Source organism: Lepus europaeus, chromosome 10 (assembly GCF_033115175.1).
Source record: "Lepus europaeus isolate LE1 chromosome 10, mLepTim1.pri, whole genome shotgun sequence".
Classification (NCBI taxonomy): Eukaryota; Metazoa; Chordata; class Mammalia; order Lagomorpha; family Leporidae; genus Lepus; species Lepus europaeus.
Window position 1 is genome coordinate 12224577 of NC_084836.1, and position 17235 is coordinate 12241811.

Below are 17235 nucleotides of genomic sequence, written 5' to 3' on the forward strand. Positions count from 1 at the left end.
ACCTGGTCAGATCTGCACACCCCTCCTGCGCGTGAGCCTTTCTGGACTCCACGGGAGCATCTCCTGCTGTTGACATCTGCAGAAGCCCCCCTCCCTGCCTGTTCTCAAGGGCCCTCCCCAGGGGACCACCTGGCTCTGCGAGCACGCCCGTCCAGTCTCTCCCCCTGCCCTTCAGAGACAGGCTCTGTGGTTTTTTTTCCCATTGATGAACTCACTCACTATTCTGCTGGCATCCTCACATGCAGGACGTCAGGTGCAGACCGTGTCGTTTGCTTCCTCCTAAGGATCGCCCCTCACACTCGCTTGTCTTCTTTCCATCTGGGGCACCTTTGTCCCCTTCTGCTACTCCATTCCGCCTCATCTGTCCAAATCCTAGGAATTCTCCAAAAACTGCCTCTCATACGCAGCTTTCTGGTTGGGTTTCCACTGCTCTCCACCCTCCCCTGAGTCCTACCCCGCCAGATCCTTCCTAGCACAATGACCTCGTGGGGTTGTCCTCAGGACCTGCGGCTTCACCACCCCTTGGGCACTGAGATGTGGAGAGCCTTGACCATGCCCTAGAACTACAGAATCTGTAGCTCTGGGAGCAGGGCCCATGAGCTCTCCGGCTGCTGGGGATGCTCCCCTCTCTGCCTGCCTGAGAGCTCCCTGCTCCCATCGGCTGCACACACCATGGTGTCAGCTCCTCCAGGAACAGCCCTGATCCGGTCCCTGTCCCCCATTGCAGAGCTTATGTTGTCCAGGACTGAGCTCGGGCCAGTGCTCTTGACCTTCTTATTTTCTCTTACGTGGGCTAACTCAGAAGTCACTTTTGTATAAATTAGGTCTCTTTGTAGAGCTGTGGCTTATTTGAAAGCATTTAGACATTATAATTGGATAGACTTTTAAATTCGCAAGCCATCATTTGCCAGTTAAATTTAAACCACCTGTGTAAAATGGGGATTATGGCCTGAACACAGGCCCTCAATAAATGTTTATAGGTGGAAGGAATAAATACCTGCATAGGTAAGTTATGGGTTCAGGAAAATGCATGTAATTAAGAAATGTTGATCAATAAAATGTTAGCTAAATCTAACTCATGTTTAACTGGGGCATGTGGCATCTCATTTGAGTCTGTCATTTTCTCATCTATAAAATGAGCATAATGACATCTACGTCCGAGGATTGCTCCAAGGATTAAAGGGGATAATAATATAAATGAAGTAGCTAATCCATTGCGCAATGTGATGCTTTGAAGTCAGTGAACACTCAATAGATGGCAGCATTTATTCTTAGCTCTTGCACACGTAAGAGGGCAGATGAGGAGCGAACCGTCGCTGGGTGGGGTCGGGTGCTTTGGGGTAACTGCAGGGATCTCCCCTGGACACACAGTAGCACGGAGCTGTGAAGTGCAGATGACTCCGTGGTAACAAGGAGATCTTGCCCCCAAAGGGCAGCACAGAGAGCTCTGTCCACAATTGGGCCTGCTTGGAAAATTCCTCCCTAGGGGGAAGGCATAGTGGACAGAGGCAGCCATTGGCTGTGTGCTGATGCGTCTGTCCACAGTCACCCGGGCTGTAGGGATGAGTCACGGGCTGTGTCCTCAGACGTGGAGGGCAAGGACGAGGACCACATCACGTTGCCGGGCCTGTCTGCCCGGGTGGGTGAGGCTCTGGTCTGGGAGGACGGCCCGTTCCGTCTTGGAGTTCCCAGTTCCATGTGAGCCTGTCCCTTGCTTACTGCCACACAGCAGGGTGGGTAACTTTGATGAGTATTTACTGATCTCCTCTCTGTACCAGGCACAGGAGTAGGGTCCCAGGGGACAGGAGGAAAAGCGCTGGCTCCTGTCCTTGGAGCCATTTATGACTCCTGTAGACACAGGCAAGGGAGCAAGCTATAACAGGTGTACCGTGACGCAGTGGGGACATTTGCACACATGCACATATGCACATGCACACGGGGTTTTTCTGCAGCCCAGGTGTGTGTTGTGGTCTGAGTTACAAGCTTCCGAGTCTTTCTGGAAGGCCCCTCGATGAGGGACTCACAGGCAGGTATTCTCCACGGGATGCTGTGTATATTTGTCAGGATGGAATGGGTTGTGCTGTTGGTATGAATGACCCTGATATTGTGGTTTACATTATAAAGATTCAGTTCTTGCCTAGGCAGCCCATTCATCTGCCATTGTGCTCTCTCTCTGTGTGTGTGTGTGTGTGCGCGCACACACGGGGGTTTCTGTCCTGTATCACTCACAGTCTCGGTCGCAGGTGAGTCCCATACCTGGAATGTGGCCAGAGGAGGTTGGAACCTGGGGAGTCCCATTCCAGCTCCTGAGGCTTCTGCTCCTAGTTCGTTGACCAGAGCAAGTCATGTGCCCCTTTCATTTTCAGTAGCTGAGGGACGTGGGTCCTACCTGTGCCTGGAAGGTTGGGGACCAGAGAATTCCTGATAGCAACTCCCCCATCTTTCTGGGGAGCCTCATGGGTGAATTCCCAGGCTGTGGGAGCTCAACCAAGCAGGGCATTTAGAAGGGGGAACTTCAGCAGGCGACCAGAATCACAGAAAAGAAGCAGCAGTCTGCCTTGCAGGTGAAAGCCTTGTTTACACACTGTAAGCTCTCGGGCTGCATCACAGCGGAGCCATGACTTGGCGTTGCTTGTCCAGACACCTGTAGTGCTCCCAAGGGCACACACAGCGCCACCGCAGCTCAGTCAAATGGAGCGCCATGCAGTGCCTTTGCCAGGCACCATGCCGAGTTCGGGTTTACGTAATTAACCGGCATCATTAAGAAAATTGTACAACATATTATATGGTTTACCAGATCACAGAAGAAGTGCCTTTTCGCTTAGTTGAAACTAAACATTTTAACAGTGAAAATAGTATGCCTTTTGTAACCTTAAAAAAAAAAAAAAAAGCCACTTAGATGGACGCCTAGGTAGTTGGGATGCTGCTGTTTTCAGTGTTTATTTCCTTCCTGTGCAGTTCATAAGCGCTTGATCATCAGGGCAGGCCGTTCAGGCTAACTCCCCTGCTCTTAATGTTTCTTGTTCATCAGGCTTGTGATCATCGAGAAATTTTGAGCTCCTCTGATAAAATACACACACACACACACACACACCCCTTTGTGCCAGGAGGAATAAGGGCTTCAGTAAGCAGATCGGTGTTCAGAGGGCTGGCAAGGGTGTGCAAGATCTTTGGAGCAGTCTTACCTGATTGTCCACTCTTTGTTAGCATGCTCGTGGGCACTTAATGTGGCTGCAAAGGTTTCCTCCATCTCTTTAGTTTACTTTCTTGGTCAGACATGTGTGAGATGTGGTTAAGATCTTCAAAGGCATGGCGAGGGAAGAGAAGTGTAAGGTATGGCTCCTCTACTCTGAGAGTTTGTAGAGATAAACTAGTATTTCTGCTGTGTGCCGAACATAGTTGCAAGCTTTAGCTCTCGTCTCCTTCATATGTCAGGTGCAATGGCCTCAGTTGCTGCTGTATTTTTGTACTTTGTGTTGAGGACATTGATCCTTGGAGAAGATGGACAACTTCATCACGCTTCTGCTTTGCATATGAAGCCACTCTCTGCTCTTGCCACAATCTGCCAGGCAACACGAAGCAATGAGAAAGCCCTACAGCAGATGACATGTAGATACATAGACACAGAGAGGCAAGCAATTTACAGTTCAGGGCTGAGAAACTGACAGGTAGATGTACCACACGGGCAGCAGGTGTCATGGTGAGGGAAGCAGAGTGCCGCAGTGGGGTAGAGCAGAAGAGGGTGCCTCGCAAGCAGCCGGTGAGGTTTTCAGCCAAGTTGCAGCATCGTTGGGGTTGCTCACCCAGTGTTTCTGTCTTCATCTGCATGGAGATGTGGAGGTAGAAAGCCTGGTCGAGGTGCCATAAAGAATTAGAGGGAGCAAAAGCAGACAGTAGCAGTGCCATGGGAAGACAGTGCTTGGTAGTGTTAAGGGTGTTGGGGTCTGGCAGGACCTGCCCATCCCTGGCTTTGGCAAGAAGGCAGGTGGGCTGGGGGAGGACCAGATTTGGGAGAAAAGGAAATCCTTGTTCAGACAGGAGGAGAGCATCAACTGTGGAGTGAGAACATCTGTTCTGAGTTCAAGCCGTGGTCTTACTGTTTGTTAGGTTTTCTGACCTTGGACAGTCTACTGCACCCTACTGAACTTTAAGATTTCTGTAATACTACATCGTGCCTACCCCATATATGGATGAAGGGAAGTCATGTGTATGGGAGCAGGTGTTGAGGCTGCTGCTTGGGAAACCTGTATCCCACATCAGCGTGCCTGGATTTGAGTCCCACTTGCGCTTCTGATCCAGCTGCCTGCTAAGGCACACTCTGTGAAGTAGCAGTCATGTCTCAAGTATTTGGGTCCCTGCCACCTGATTTGGAGACCTGGATGGAATACTGGCCCCTGCCTTTGGCCCAGCCCAGCCCAAGTGGTTGCAGGCATGTGAGGAGTGAACCGACCAGTGGATGATCTCTGTCTTGCTCTCTCGCTCTCTGTCACTTTGCCTTGCAAATAAAATAAACATTAAAAAAATGCTGCGGCCAGCGCTGTGGCTTAACAGGCTAATCCGCCTTGAGGCGCCGGCACACCGGGTTCTAGTCCCGGTCGGGGCACCGGATTCTATCCTGGTTGCCCCTCTTCCAGGCCAGCTCTCTGCTATGGCACGGGAAGGCAGTGGAGGATGGCCCAAGTGCTTGGGCCCTGCACCCGCATGGGAGACCAGGAGAAGCACCTGGCTCCTGGCTTCGGATCAGCGCGGTGCGCCAGCTGCAGCGGCCATTGGAGGGTGAACCAGTGGCAAAAAGGAAGACCTTTTTCTCTGTCTCTCTCTCTCTCACTATCCACTCTGCCTGTCAAAAATAAAAAATAAAAAAAAATACTGCGGATGGAGAAGTTGATATGTAAATATTGGCTCTTGATAATTATTAATAATAAACAATGATGAACATGGGTAAAATTTAATAACTGTGGTGGGGGTGAAAAATTAATCAAATACCGATTATATTGTCAGGCTCTGTGCTCAGTCCTAGGCTGGGTGTTTGGCAGATTTTTATTATTTAGGCATCATAACCATCCCATTAGGAAAGAAGAATAATACATTAGATAGAGCAGGCTAAATAGACCCAGGAATATACAATCACTCAAGATATTTATACTGCACTCAGGATGAATGTGTGTGTCCTGTACAGTGACCCAGGGACCTAGGCTGATGTCCCTCCAGCAGAGGGCAGGGGTGTGAGCAGTGAGAATTGGACGCACATCATTGCTGCCCATGCCCCACTGGTTAGGACATAGTCACATGGTCTCACCCCAAGCCTGGAGGTGTGGACACGTCTTGGTGTGTTTCCAGGTTTGGAACACAGCTCACCACTCTGCACAAATGGTTTGAAGGTGAAGAAACTGAGATTCTTAGATTCACATGTAGGCAAGATTGACATGTAGGTGGGTCTTTCTTGCCGTGGGGGATGGAGAAGGGTAGATGGGGAGGTGCAGGATAAATAAAATGGATTTAGCAGAATTAAACAGTTGATTAAAGTGATTAAGTATTTAACAGAGGAGGGATATTTGAAGTCCTGGGGGTTGACTTCAGCCCTTAGATAGCCTCAGCTTGGGGCTGGAGCGAAGAAGCTTGGGAGTGAAAGTCACTGGCGTCAGAAGGAGCGGGTAACCCAGTGGTGGATGCACAGCCCCAGGCCTGCTAGAGTTGCTCTGGATGTGGGCGTAGTGTTGGGAAGGGAGGGAAACTGGAGACTTGTTAGAGGTCAGCACAGTTTGTTTTCGGCAGTCTGAACTTCAAAAAGTCATCCCGGGGCACCATCTAAGCCAGCAGTTAGGGGTTGAGATGCCCGCTTCCCGTGTCTCGGTGACTGGGTTCAGTGCTCGCTCCTGCTCCTGCTCCAGCTTTCTGCTAACGCCGACCCTGGCAGGCAGTGGGGATGGCTCCAGTGGATGAGTCTCTGCCACCTGTGTGGGAGACCTGCATTGAGTTCCTGGCTTCAGGCCGTGTCCCCCGCCAGGGCTGTTGCAGGCGTTTGGAGAGTGAACCACCTTATGGCTATGTTCCTCTGCTTCTGAAACAAATAGAATTATGTAAATGGAAAGAAAGCCAACCGGAGCATGCATGCATGTGGTGCGCTTCATGTTTTTTATCTGTCTCTAGCATGCACTCTGAAACGTGAGACCAGTGAGAGCTTGCACTCACATGCCACAGGCAGAAGAGACAGGTGTGGCAATGGCACAGGAAGATATTGCCGGTTGTGACTTATCCTTTGGGCTCACAGAGACCACAGGAGCTTGTGGGACTCCTGCAGCAGTTGTTGGATGACTGGAGTCTGGCGAAACCACTCAGCCTCGTTCTTTCAAGTAGTGTTGGAGCATGGATATCGACCTGTCAGCATTTATTGAGCACCTGTGGTATGCCCGAGCCTGTTCTTAGGAGCGAGGAATACCCTGCAGCCATAGCCAGACCCTAGTTTTGGAGGGGGAGTGGTTCATGAAACAGCTGCCCCCCGCCCTCGAGGGATCCACAGTGCACACCATTCCTGAAAGGAGCGGAGACCTGGATCCTCACCTCTCCAGTTCTGTGACCCTTGGGCAGCTCACTGCTTGCTGATCCTTGGGTGTCTCGTCCTTCTAAGAATCCATGAAAACTCCCCAGCAAATGTGCTCTGCCTTCATTTTTCAGTGTGTTTTTGCCAGGTGCCATCTGTTCAGCTCCATGGGGCACAGAAAGGTGGGGGATGGCACTGCTGCCCTCGTGAAGCAGAAGGAGCAAGGTGCTGCAGGCAGGGGGAAAAGCAAGGCCGGCAGGCGGCCAGCACAGGGTGACGGGCCGTCTCCTCTGCACAAGGCTCTTTCCTGAGGGCTGTGGCCACGGGCAGCCCTGCCTGCTCTGGGTTCAGCTGCAGGCGAGTGCAGCAGCCTCCACCCCTCCCCACTTCTCCTTCTCCCTCCTATTCTTTCTCCTCTCCCTGCTCCGTTGTTGATTCATAAAACATTTATTGGACACCTACGATTTATCAGGCTCTGGAGAGAGACAGCCCTGAGTGAGTTGACAGAGCCCGTGTCCCCACGGGACGTGCGTTCCTATTGGAGTGACAGGCTGTAAACAAGTAAACAGACCCAGTGATTTCAGGTCTGTGCACGTGCCTGGAATACCCTGAGAGCAGCTGGGTGGCAGAGTGATGGGTGAGCGACACAGCTCTGCAGGAAGGTCTGAGTCCAACGGAGGGAGCGAGAGCCTCCACCTCACTCTGGAGGACCAAGTTCAGGGGCAGAGAACCCTCTCCCTCCCTTCCTTTTTTTTTTTTTTTTTTTGTTTTCTTTCTTTTTTGATTGATTGATTTATTTGAAAGGCAAAGTTTCAGAGAGGCAGAGGCAGAGAGAGAGAGAGAGAGAGAGAGAGAGAGAGAGAGAGGTCTTCCATCTGCTGGTTCACTCCCCAAATGGCCACAAAGGCCAGAGCTGCGCTGATCCGAAGCCAGGAGCTTCTTCCAGGTCTCCCATGTGAGTGCAGGGGCCCAAGGGACTTGCGCCATCTTCTACTGTTTTTCCAGGCCATAGCAGAGAGCTGGATTGGAAGTGGAGCAGCCAGGACTCAAACCTGCGCCCACCCGTATGAGATGCCAGCACTGCAGGTGGCAGCTTTATCTGCTAAGCCACAGCCCTGGACCCATCTCCATATCTATAGGTAGGTGGGAAACTCCTAAGGTCAAAAAGTTGTCTGGAGCGGAGTCTGAACCCACGCCTTCTGCCTGGAAAGGCCCTGAATGTCCATTGTATGAAGCTGGTCCACCACCATGCTGCCCAGTTTCCTTTCCCCACTGCAGCTTCTCTGTCTGTGCTAAAAGTGGGCAGTGACTTTGTCCTGCTTCGCCGCTGACCCCTTGGTCATACTGACCTAGCAGGCCAGTTGTGAGGCGTACCCAGTAAAAATGACAGTGCAGCATTTGCCAATAGGAAGTGTGCTCCTGAATGCCGACAGGACGGGAGCCTGTCCGGCATGAGAGGGCTCTTGCGTCAGGCAGGTGTTCAGCAGGAGGGACTCCTCCTCTTCCCCAGCTCAGCAGGGCACTGTGTTCAGTTCCAGCCGCTTGGCCCTCTGTGCCTCTGTCTGCTCTGCTACCTTTCTGTGGTCCCTGTTTATGTGGACTTAGTGGTCCTGTGATGACCTGGAAGCTCTTTTGTATTGTGAATTAGGCTTGGCAGCTGTAGAAAGTGAGGTCTATCCCTGGGGGTCTCTTGGTTTCAAGGGAGGAGAGAGACCAGTGAATGACCAGTGAGTGAGGAGTGCTAAGGCCTCAGATGCACACCCCACCCGAGGGCCGTGGGAGCTCCTTAGCTCTGGTGGGAGGAACGAGAGGAGGCTGCAGCTCAGCACTGACACCAGGTGGAGTTCTAGAGCCTGGGGTCAAGAACTTGAACTCCTCAGTGCACCTGCTGGACTTTTGGTAAATTATTTCATTTCTCTGTAGCTGTCACATAGTTGGAATAATGTCAGCCATAGAGGGGTACTTAGCGCATGAAATGATATATGTTAAGGGCTTCAATAGCATCTAATAATACACAAGCGCTGTAGATATGTGATTGTATATATAGGTCATACCTTCATCACTCACCCAGTGTCTTACCTCTAGGGACAGATCGTGGTGGGTCGGGTCAGGATGAGGAGTAGAACTTGAATGATACACAGAGGCACCTGGGGCCTTTCCCAGAGAGTGTTCTGGAATGCGAGGTTGATCAGGGCAGGTGACCCCTGTGTTCTGGAATGTGTGTTCATTTCAGGGGACAGACAGGTCTGACTTAGAATTTTGGCTCGAGTGTGTTCTCTGTCTCCCTACTTACCATGTTCTGAATGTTGGTGTCCCTCCTCTACCTTTCCCGCTCACAGTTCATATGTTGAAACTGAAACTCTTGAGGCTGGCGCTGTGGCTCACTTAGCTAATCCTCTGCCTGTGGCGCTGGCATCCGATATGAGTGCCGGGTTCTAGTCCTGGTTGTTCCTCTTCCAGTCCAGCTCTCTGCTGTGGCCCAGGAGGGCAGTGGAGGATGGTCCAGGTGATTAGGCCCCTGCACCCGCATGGAAGACCAGGAGGAAGCACCTGGCTCCTGGCTTCGGGTCGGCGCAGTACTGACCGTAGCGGCCATTTGGGGAGTGAACCAGCAGAAGGAAGACCTTTGTGTCTCTCTTACTGTCTAACTCTGCCTGTCAAATAAGTAAAAAAAAAAAAAAAAAAGAAAAAAAAAAAAAGAAAGAAAGAAAGAAACTGAAACTCCAAAGTGATGGCACTGGGATCACTGTGGGGAGGTGATCTGGTCATGAGGGTGAGCTCCCATGAACAAGATCAGTGGCCTTTTAAAGACCCCAGAGAACCTCACTGGGGAGAAACGGACCCTTATGAGATGGTGGCTCTGTTAGGCACCTTGGGCTTGGACTTTCCCTCTGCGAGAAACGAATTTCCAGTGTTTGTAATCCACCTCATTCATGGTATTTTATTACTGCAGCCCAAGTGGCCTGAGATACTATCGATCTGTCTATTGAGAAGCCAAACTACCTATTGAGGATGAAACCAGGCATGAAAATCCAGATGCCACTTCTGTATTCCCACATCCTTTGCTCCTTATCCCCCCCGCCCCCCAGACCACAGGGGGCGCTCGCTGAGCCAGGCCTTGAGCTCCCACCGCTTAGATCCGTTCTATTTCTGAAAACAGCACAGGCGTCTGAACACCAGGCCGCATCTCCGTGTGCTCATTTAATGAGAAAACGGAATGCAAGAGAGGAAAAGTTTGGAGATAATTGGACTCCGGAGGATGGCTTGTTTTTTGGAGGTGATGTGCAGTTGATAGTCTCATAAGAAGTGCTCATGATGATCTACAAATGGTTTCGCACATGAATCCCTTCCCTCCCGAGCCCCTCTCCCTGAAGTTTGCCTCCGCAGAAGTGTGGTCTGAACTCGCACAAGGGCTGCACTTGGGTGTTCCTGTGGATGGGGACGCGGCACACGCACCTTCCCGCGACGTCCACTGTAGTTTCACGGGAAGGCAGAGGCGTTCGGATCCTTACCACAACTCTTTTCAATCTTCCTTTTTCACAGCCAGCGAGTCCCTTCCGCATGTGAGTCCCTGGGCGGGACTGACGGACGGCTGCCTGCACTTTGTACTCTGTTGAATTCCCAAGGTTGGGTCTTGGATGAGAAGAGTCCTTCTGGGTTGCAGAAGGCCCTGTCAGAAACCAATCACTCACCCATTTGTCGTCAAACAGATGAAGGCAGCACAGTGCTTTTTCTCCAATGACCGATTCTCCCAGCATGAGGAAAGGAACATAATTGGAAAATGGGTAGTATTCACAGAGCAATTACTGTGCCCGTTAATGAGGTTTACAGGATGGCTTCCAGTGAATTAATGAAGAACAATGATTTTAGTGTTCATGTTGAACGGCTGGACGGCTTGATAAGGGGGCGGCCCGTGAGGCCCATGGCTTCGACGGGGTGACGGTGACCAAGTGCGGTTCTGCCTCCCTGACCCCCTTTTTGGTTCTTGCTCAGTCCTGGGAGACTGTGAACCTGGAGAAGGAGCACCGGACTGGTGAGGCTTGCAGGTTGGGCCGAGCCTCCAACTGTAGCCAGTGGTAAATGTGCTCTGGTGGAGGTGATGGTGACTTCTGGGGGCAGTGTATCTTGGGGAAGGCAGCATAGCATTTTGACTCCAGAAGTCTGGATGTAGATTATAGCCCTGCCATTTATTTGTCCTTGTATCGGCGAACTCTTGTGAATGATCAAAGGACTTGTGTACATGAAACTGTGTCCTGCACAGGCTGGTTTTTGATCAGTCAGGGTTGTAGAGAGACAGAACTGGTAGGAAGATGGAGATACACACACACACACACACACGTACAGGATGGAAGCCTTTTTTTTTTTTTTTTTTTAAGGGATTGGCTCTTGAGATTGTGAGATTTGACAGATTTGTAATCTGTGGGTCAAGCCAGCAGACTGAAAACTCAGGCAGTAGTGGATGCTACAGTCTTTGAAATATATACTTATTTGAAAGGGGGGAAGAGAGAGAGAGAGAGAGAGAGAGGTTATCTTGCACCTGCTGATTCATTCCCAGATTGCCTTTAATAGCTGGGGCTGGGCCAGGCTGAAGTTAGGATCCAGGAACTCTATCCTGGTCTCCCACCTGGTGTCAGGGACTCATCACCTGCTGCCTCCCATGGTGTACAATATCAGGAAGCTGGAAACAAGAATGGAGCCAGGGCTGGTGCTGCGGCTCACTTGGCTAATCCGCCTGCGGCACTGGCACCCTGGGTTCTAGCCCTGGCTGGGGCGCTGGATTCTGTCCCTGTTGCTCCTCTTCCAGTCCGGCTCTCTGCTGTGGCCCGGGAAGGCAGTGGAGGATGGCCCAAGTGCTTGGACCCTGCACCCGTATGGGAGACCAGGAGGAAGCACCTGGCTCCTGGCTTTGGATCAGCTCAGCGAACCAGCCGTGGCAACCATTTGGGTGGTGAACCAATGGAAAAAGGAAGACCTTTCTCTCTGTCTCTCTCTCTCTCTCACTGTCTAACTCTGCCTGTCAAAAAAAAAAAAAAAGAATGGAGCCAGGATGCAAACCCAGGCACTCCGATATGGGATGCAGGCATCTCGGGTCATCTCTAAACTGCTGCACCAACTAAAACTACCTGCCCCAAGGCTTTAGTCTTAAGGCAGACCTTCTTCTCTAGAAAAGTTAGAATTCCGCTCCTTAGGCCTTCCCTTGCTAGGATTAGGCCCACCAGTGTCATTGAGGGCAATGCCCTGTTCTTCCAAACTGATGACCGTGGGTGCTCATCTCATCCACAACAGCAACACCTGCACTGGTGTCCAAGTAAATGACCGGGCACTATGGCCTAGGAACATTTACACAGAAAAATGGCCATCATGGTCATCAATATTGTTATTGATATGTCAGCAACCAAGCCCTGTTGGGGACTCTTGGAAAAGTATCATTTGCTGGCCCAACAGGCAACCATGTCTTAACTCCAGGGACAGATGGTGGTAGGTAAGGTCAGGTTGAGGAGAATGACGTGAGTGATGGAGGCACTTGGAGCAGGTTGGCAGGCCATCAGACTAGCCTTTCCCAGCGATCGTTCTGGAATTTGAAATGATCTTGTGAGAGTGAACCCTGTGTGTTCACAGGCTATTAATTGTGAAGGTCAGAGACACCTCACTGAGATTCTTGGCTTCAATATGCCTTCTTACCTATCCCTAACCTAGATAAGTAACCACCTCGTGGATGCTGTTTTTGTTTTTTTTTCCCTCTAAACTTGGAAAAACTAATGCTTGCCTTTTAGGTTAGTTGCAAGAACATGGAATGTATTGGGTATGTTCTAATCACTCAGTGGATAATTCTTTGGCTCCTTGTGCATGTGTGGTTTTGAGTTTTGTAATGCGATGTTGGTGGGAAGTTTCCTGTAATGGGTCTGAAGCAAAGAAGTGAGGAGCATTAGAGAACGCAAAGCAGTCTGGTGAAAATGGAAATAGCGCCGGCGCCGCGGCTCAATAGGCTAATCCTCCGCCTAGCGGCGCCGGCACACTGGGTTCTAGTCCCGGTCGGGGCACCGATCCTGTCCCGGTTGCCCCTCTTCCAGGCCAGCTCTCTGCTGAGGCCAGGGAGTGCAGTGGAGGATGGCCCAGGTCTTTGGGCCCTGCACCCCATGGGAGACCAGGAGAAGCACCTGGCTCCTGCCTTCGGATCAGCGCGGTGCGCCGGCCGCAGCGCGCTACGGCGGTGGCCATTGGAGGGTGAACCAACGGCAAAAGGAAGACCTTTCTCTCTGTCTCTGTCTCTCACTGTCCACTCTGCCTGTCAAAAAAAAAAAAAAAAAAAAAGGAAAATGGAAATAGCAGTGGAGATGAAGGAAAGGATGGACGTCAGTACCTGGGCCCCCTGTGCTCACGGGCAGCATATGCATGTCACCCTGAGGTCTTCAGAGTGGAACATCCTAAAGCAGAGCTTTGTCACCCAGGCTGAGAGCTGTGTGTTCTTTGCTGATGGTTGGGTCCAACGGGGGTTGCCAGCACTCTGGTCATTTGTGAAGCTGAGTGGTTGCCATTCTCAATCTTGCTCTGTTGGGCAGAAGGGATTCCAAATGCTAGAAACATCTTCCACCACGATGTTTGTGTGGGGCGTTGTTGGCACCTCTGTTTTGTTTCTGGTCATGGGGTACTCAGCCCTCAGAGACAGGTCCCTTAGGACTACAGCAGTAGTCGTGTTGGCCATTTAAACCAACACTGAGGAGTGTGTATACCAATTTTTTTTATCATCTCATGGGATAAAATCCAAATGCAAACAGCATCAGTTCCATTAAAATATGTCTTTATTTCATCTTTTGACTTGTCTCCTTGAGGGTTGCAAAGCTCTTGAAGGACAAATGGTTTTCCTCTCATCTGTGTGCTTCTAGCACAGGACCTGGTTTGTCGTCAGGGTGTGGGATGTGTTTGTTGGACAAGCAAATGAACTGTGAAGATACTTCCTGATCCATGTCGTGCTGTTGGTTCAGACAGCTGTTGAGGCTTGACTTTATTTAAAGAATGAAATACTCCCTGCACAGCGAAACTCAGCAATGGGCCAGAACCCCAAGGGGACCATCTCAGAGGATAGACAGGGTAGAGAGGGTCCCATCTGAGAGGACAGACAGGGTGGCCTGGTGAGGCCTGCGCCATCTGTGCTTCTGTTCCTGCAGATCAAACTTGAATGTGTGATTGAATGGGGTCTCATCAGTGACAATGCACCTTGGCTGGGAAGTGTAAGATTAGGAGGCTCTGGGTTGAATTTCAATTTGTCCTGGAGACTAGGATAGAGAAAAAAGGCACCCCGGTGTGCAAAGAGAGAGCCCTCAGTTGTACCTACTTCTGGGTGAAGGAATGAATCTGGGAAGACATTGCATTCCCAAAGATCCTTGTCCAGAATGAAACTGGGTGACTGTCACAAATTATGGGCAGGTGAGATGCCAAGCACAATTCTCAATACCTTTCTGAGCATCATTGGAGCTTAGCATAGCCTTAGCCTTGTGGCCCAGCCCTTGAATCCTTGAATTGGAACTGTAGCTAATAATTGTTCCTCATGAGTGGGAAAATAAATGAGCAGTTTTTTAATGTTATTTTTTATATTTTAATTGAGAAGCAGACACAGAGAGAGACAGAAACAGACAGACAGACACACCCATGCACTGTGTGTCTTACTCCATAAATGGCTGTGGGTAAGACAGGTCTGAAGATTCCATCCCCATCTCCCACGTGAGAGGCAGGAACCCCATTACTTGAGCCGTCTCTGCCTGCCTCCGAGGGCCTACATTGTCAGGAAGCTGGAGTCAGGAGCCAGGGCTGGGAATCAAGCCCAGGTACTCTGATTTTTGGACACAGGAGTGTTTTTTTTTTTTTTTTTTTTTAAACAGGCAGAGTGGATAGTGTGAGAGAGAGAGAGGTCTTCCTTTTTGCCGTTGGTTCACCCTCCAATGGCCGCTGCAGCTGGCGCATCTTGCTAATCTGAAGGCAGGAGCCAGGTGCTTCTCCTGGTCTCCCATGCGGGTGCAGGGCCCAAGGACTTGGGCCATCCTCCACTGCACTCCCGGGCCACAGCAGAGAGCTGGCCTGGAAGAGGGGCAACCGGGACAGAATCCGGCACCCCAACCCGGACTAGAACCCTGTGTGCTGGTGCCACAAGGCGGAGGATTAGCCTGTTAAGCCACGGCACCGGCCTGGACACAGGAGTCTTAACCCTTAGGCTTAACACCTGCTCCCAAAATGAGTTTGTAGTGTGTGTATGTGTGTGTTGCTGGCGGTTTCCCGATTTGCCCACCCAGCTGAAGCATCACAGTTTGTCTTAAGGACACCATGAGGTATCCCTGGTTGAAATCTCTAACAGTTTTCCTTCTTTGGTCAGCCCAATCAAGTAATGGGCCCCGGATAGTCCATTTCATCCCGCTGCCTGCTGCTAGCTTTTCCATCTCCATCTGTCCCAGCTCTGAGCAGCTTCCCACCATCCCTGCCCCGGAGTGTTGCCCTGGCTGTGGCCTCATCTCTCCCTTCCCAATCTTCTCTGTTACTTTCTCATTGCCAAAGTGGTTTGCTAAAGCTCGGAGCAGCTCGTGTCGGTTCCTGCCTCTGATCTTTCCCCATGGCCTCTAGAAACAGAAAACTTTACCATACTCTAATAAAGCTTCTCCAGCTGGGCTGCAGGCTTCTGTCCTAGCCATGGGCCCTATGCCCTGTGTCTTCAAAAAGTGCATGGAAGATGCTGGTTATGAAAAACAGTGCATAGATTTCACAGTTTTTTGCATCAAAATAAACTTAGCTTTTAATTCTGTTTTTGCTTTGAAGATATGTTCATTGACTTGAAAGGCAGAGTGACAGAGAAAGAGAGTGACCATCTGCTGGTCCATTCTCCAAGTGACTGGCAAAGCTAGGAGCTAGGAGCCATATCATGTCTCCCACATGAGTAGCAGGGACATAAGTACTTGGGCCATCGTCTGCTGCTTTTTCAGGCACATTAACAGGGAGCAGAATTGGAAGCAGGGCAGCCAGGACTCAGACTGGCACTCGGATATAGGATGCCAGCATTGCAAGTGGTGGCTTAATCCAAGCACTGCAATGCGGGCCCTTTAATTCCGATTTTCCATGACCCTTTTGAAGTGCTCTTGCACTAGGTTGTGATTTACCACCCACAACATCTAACATGTTCTTCCATATCTCCAAGATGCGGGAATCTTTTTTTTTCCCTTGGAAAGCCTATTAACGTTTTCCACATATCTTTCAAGACTCAGGTTGTGTTGGTTGAACCGACTCGCATGCAAATGATTGCGAGAGAGATGCTGAGACGGGCAAGCTTCCCAGGAGGCCGTGGCTGCAGAAGAGAGGGATCCTCTCCAGCTCGAGCCCCGAGTGCCCCACCAGCGAGCCGTCTTTGCTCCCGTCTTCCCTCACTCTGCTAAATTGTGTTTTATTAATGTGTGTGATGGTACTGATGCTCAGGCTCCTGTGCTAATGACTGATAATTGCCTTAATGAGCTATTTGTAAGAAATACAGTAGCACCGGGAGGAATGAAGCGGACCCCGCCGCAGCTGGTGGGATAATAGCCCTTTGGCTGACTGCAGGGAGGAGCAGCCTGCAGGATTCTTGTAGTCTCCACCGGAAAGAGCTCAGTTAGCCACTTATGCTCCACCTGTCTTCTGCTCCTTGGTTAACCCTCTGTGTGTCAGTCACAAGGCCAAGCTGGGCTCAAGGGACAGCCCTCCCATACTACATGTCCGTCACAGGTCCACCTGTGGTTCTGTTCTGTATTGTCTCCACTCTGGGATCCTGAATGGTGAGTAGTCTCTCCCAGGGCCCTTGCTGGCCATCGTTAATAGAAAGAACAGGGTACACGCTGGCTCTGAAAGTCACCTTTTGGTCAGTGGTGGTCTTATTAGCACGAGAAAGTCTAGTACAGCGATGTCTCTGTATAGGTACATTCCCTGTTGATGTGCTCAGGGCTACAGAACTGGTGTTTATGAATAGCTTGAGAACCCCTGTGCCATGGTGTAGTTCCTCCTTTGATTTGGTTCCAGGTGGTCAGTAAGGCGATGTCAATACTGCCGCTTGAGTCCGCTGTGTAGTCTGGCCATGGGGCGCCTAACTCCGTCAGTCTGTGTTTCAGATCCACCACTCACTGGTGGTCAACTTAAAAGCCCAACCCATCGCTTCATCTGCAACATCAAAACAGTAATACCTGTTATCTATGATTGCTCAGCAGGTGGTGAGCCGATGGATTGGAAAGCATCACAATTTTGCGTAAAGGTTGGCCCTTTTCCTTCCCTCCCCATGCTAGATCTCCAGTTGGAGTTCTCATGTGTGCAGCCAATGGTAGCTTGGATCTGTGCAGTAGCCACAGCTGCACGTGTGCTTGTGTGACTAGCGAATGCTTCACATGTGCCTGGTGTGATTGAGCAACTGAATTTCAAATTTTATTTAATCTTATTTGTTAAATTGTTTAATGAGAAATATTTTTAAATCGGCAGATAATGCATGTTTCTGTCGGGTCAGGTGTGACATTTTGGGCTCCGAGTCCATCGTGGATAGCTAAGTCTGGTTAATGACCCCTGTGGTATTTCCCGTAGTTATTTTTGGGCCAGGAGCATCCAGTCTTCAGTCTGCTTTCTGTCACCGGAGCAGAATCCCTGAGCCCGGGTGTTTATAAAGAGACTCATTTTGATTCATGATTCTGGAAGTCCAA

The 17235-nt window shown here is 50.5% G+C and overlaps 1 protein-coding gene across 4 annotated transcripts in view; it reads left to right on the top strand.

Annotated features, from left to right (window-relative positions):
• The window catches only part of LARGE1 (LARGE xylosyl- and glucuronyltransferase 1), a 570843-nt gene that overhangs the window by 90471 nt on the left and 463137 nt on the right, over positions 1-17235 (top strand). Inside the window, exon 1 of one of the 4 annotated variants that reach the window (XM_062202941.1) lies at positions 7664-7680. The exons of the other annotated variants lie outside the window; for them this stretch is intronic. The gene's annotated coding sequence lies outside the window, so the exon portion shown is untranslated. Of the gene's footprint in view, positions 1-7663; positions 7681-17235 lie in introns of those variants that run through there. 4 annotated transcript variants of the gene reach the window in all.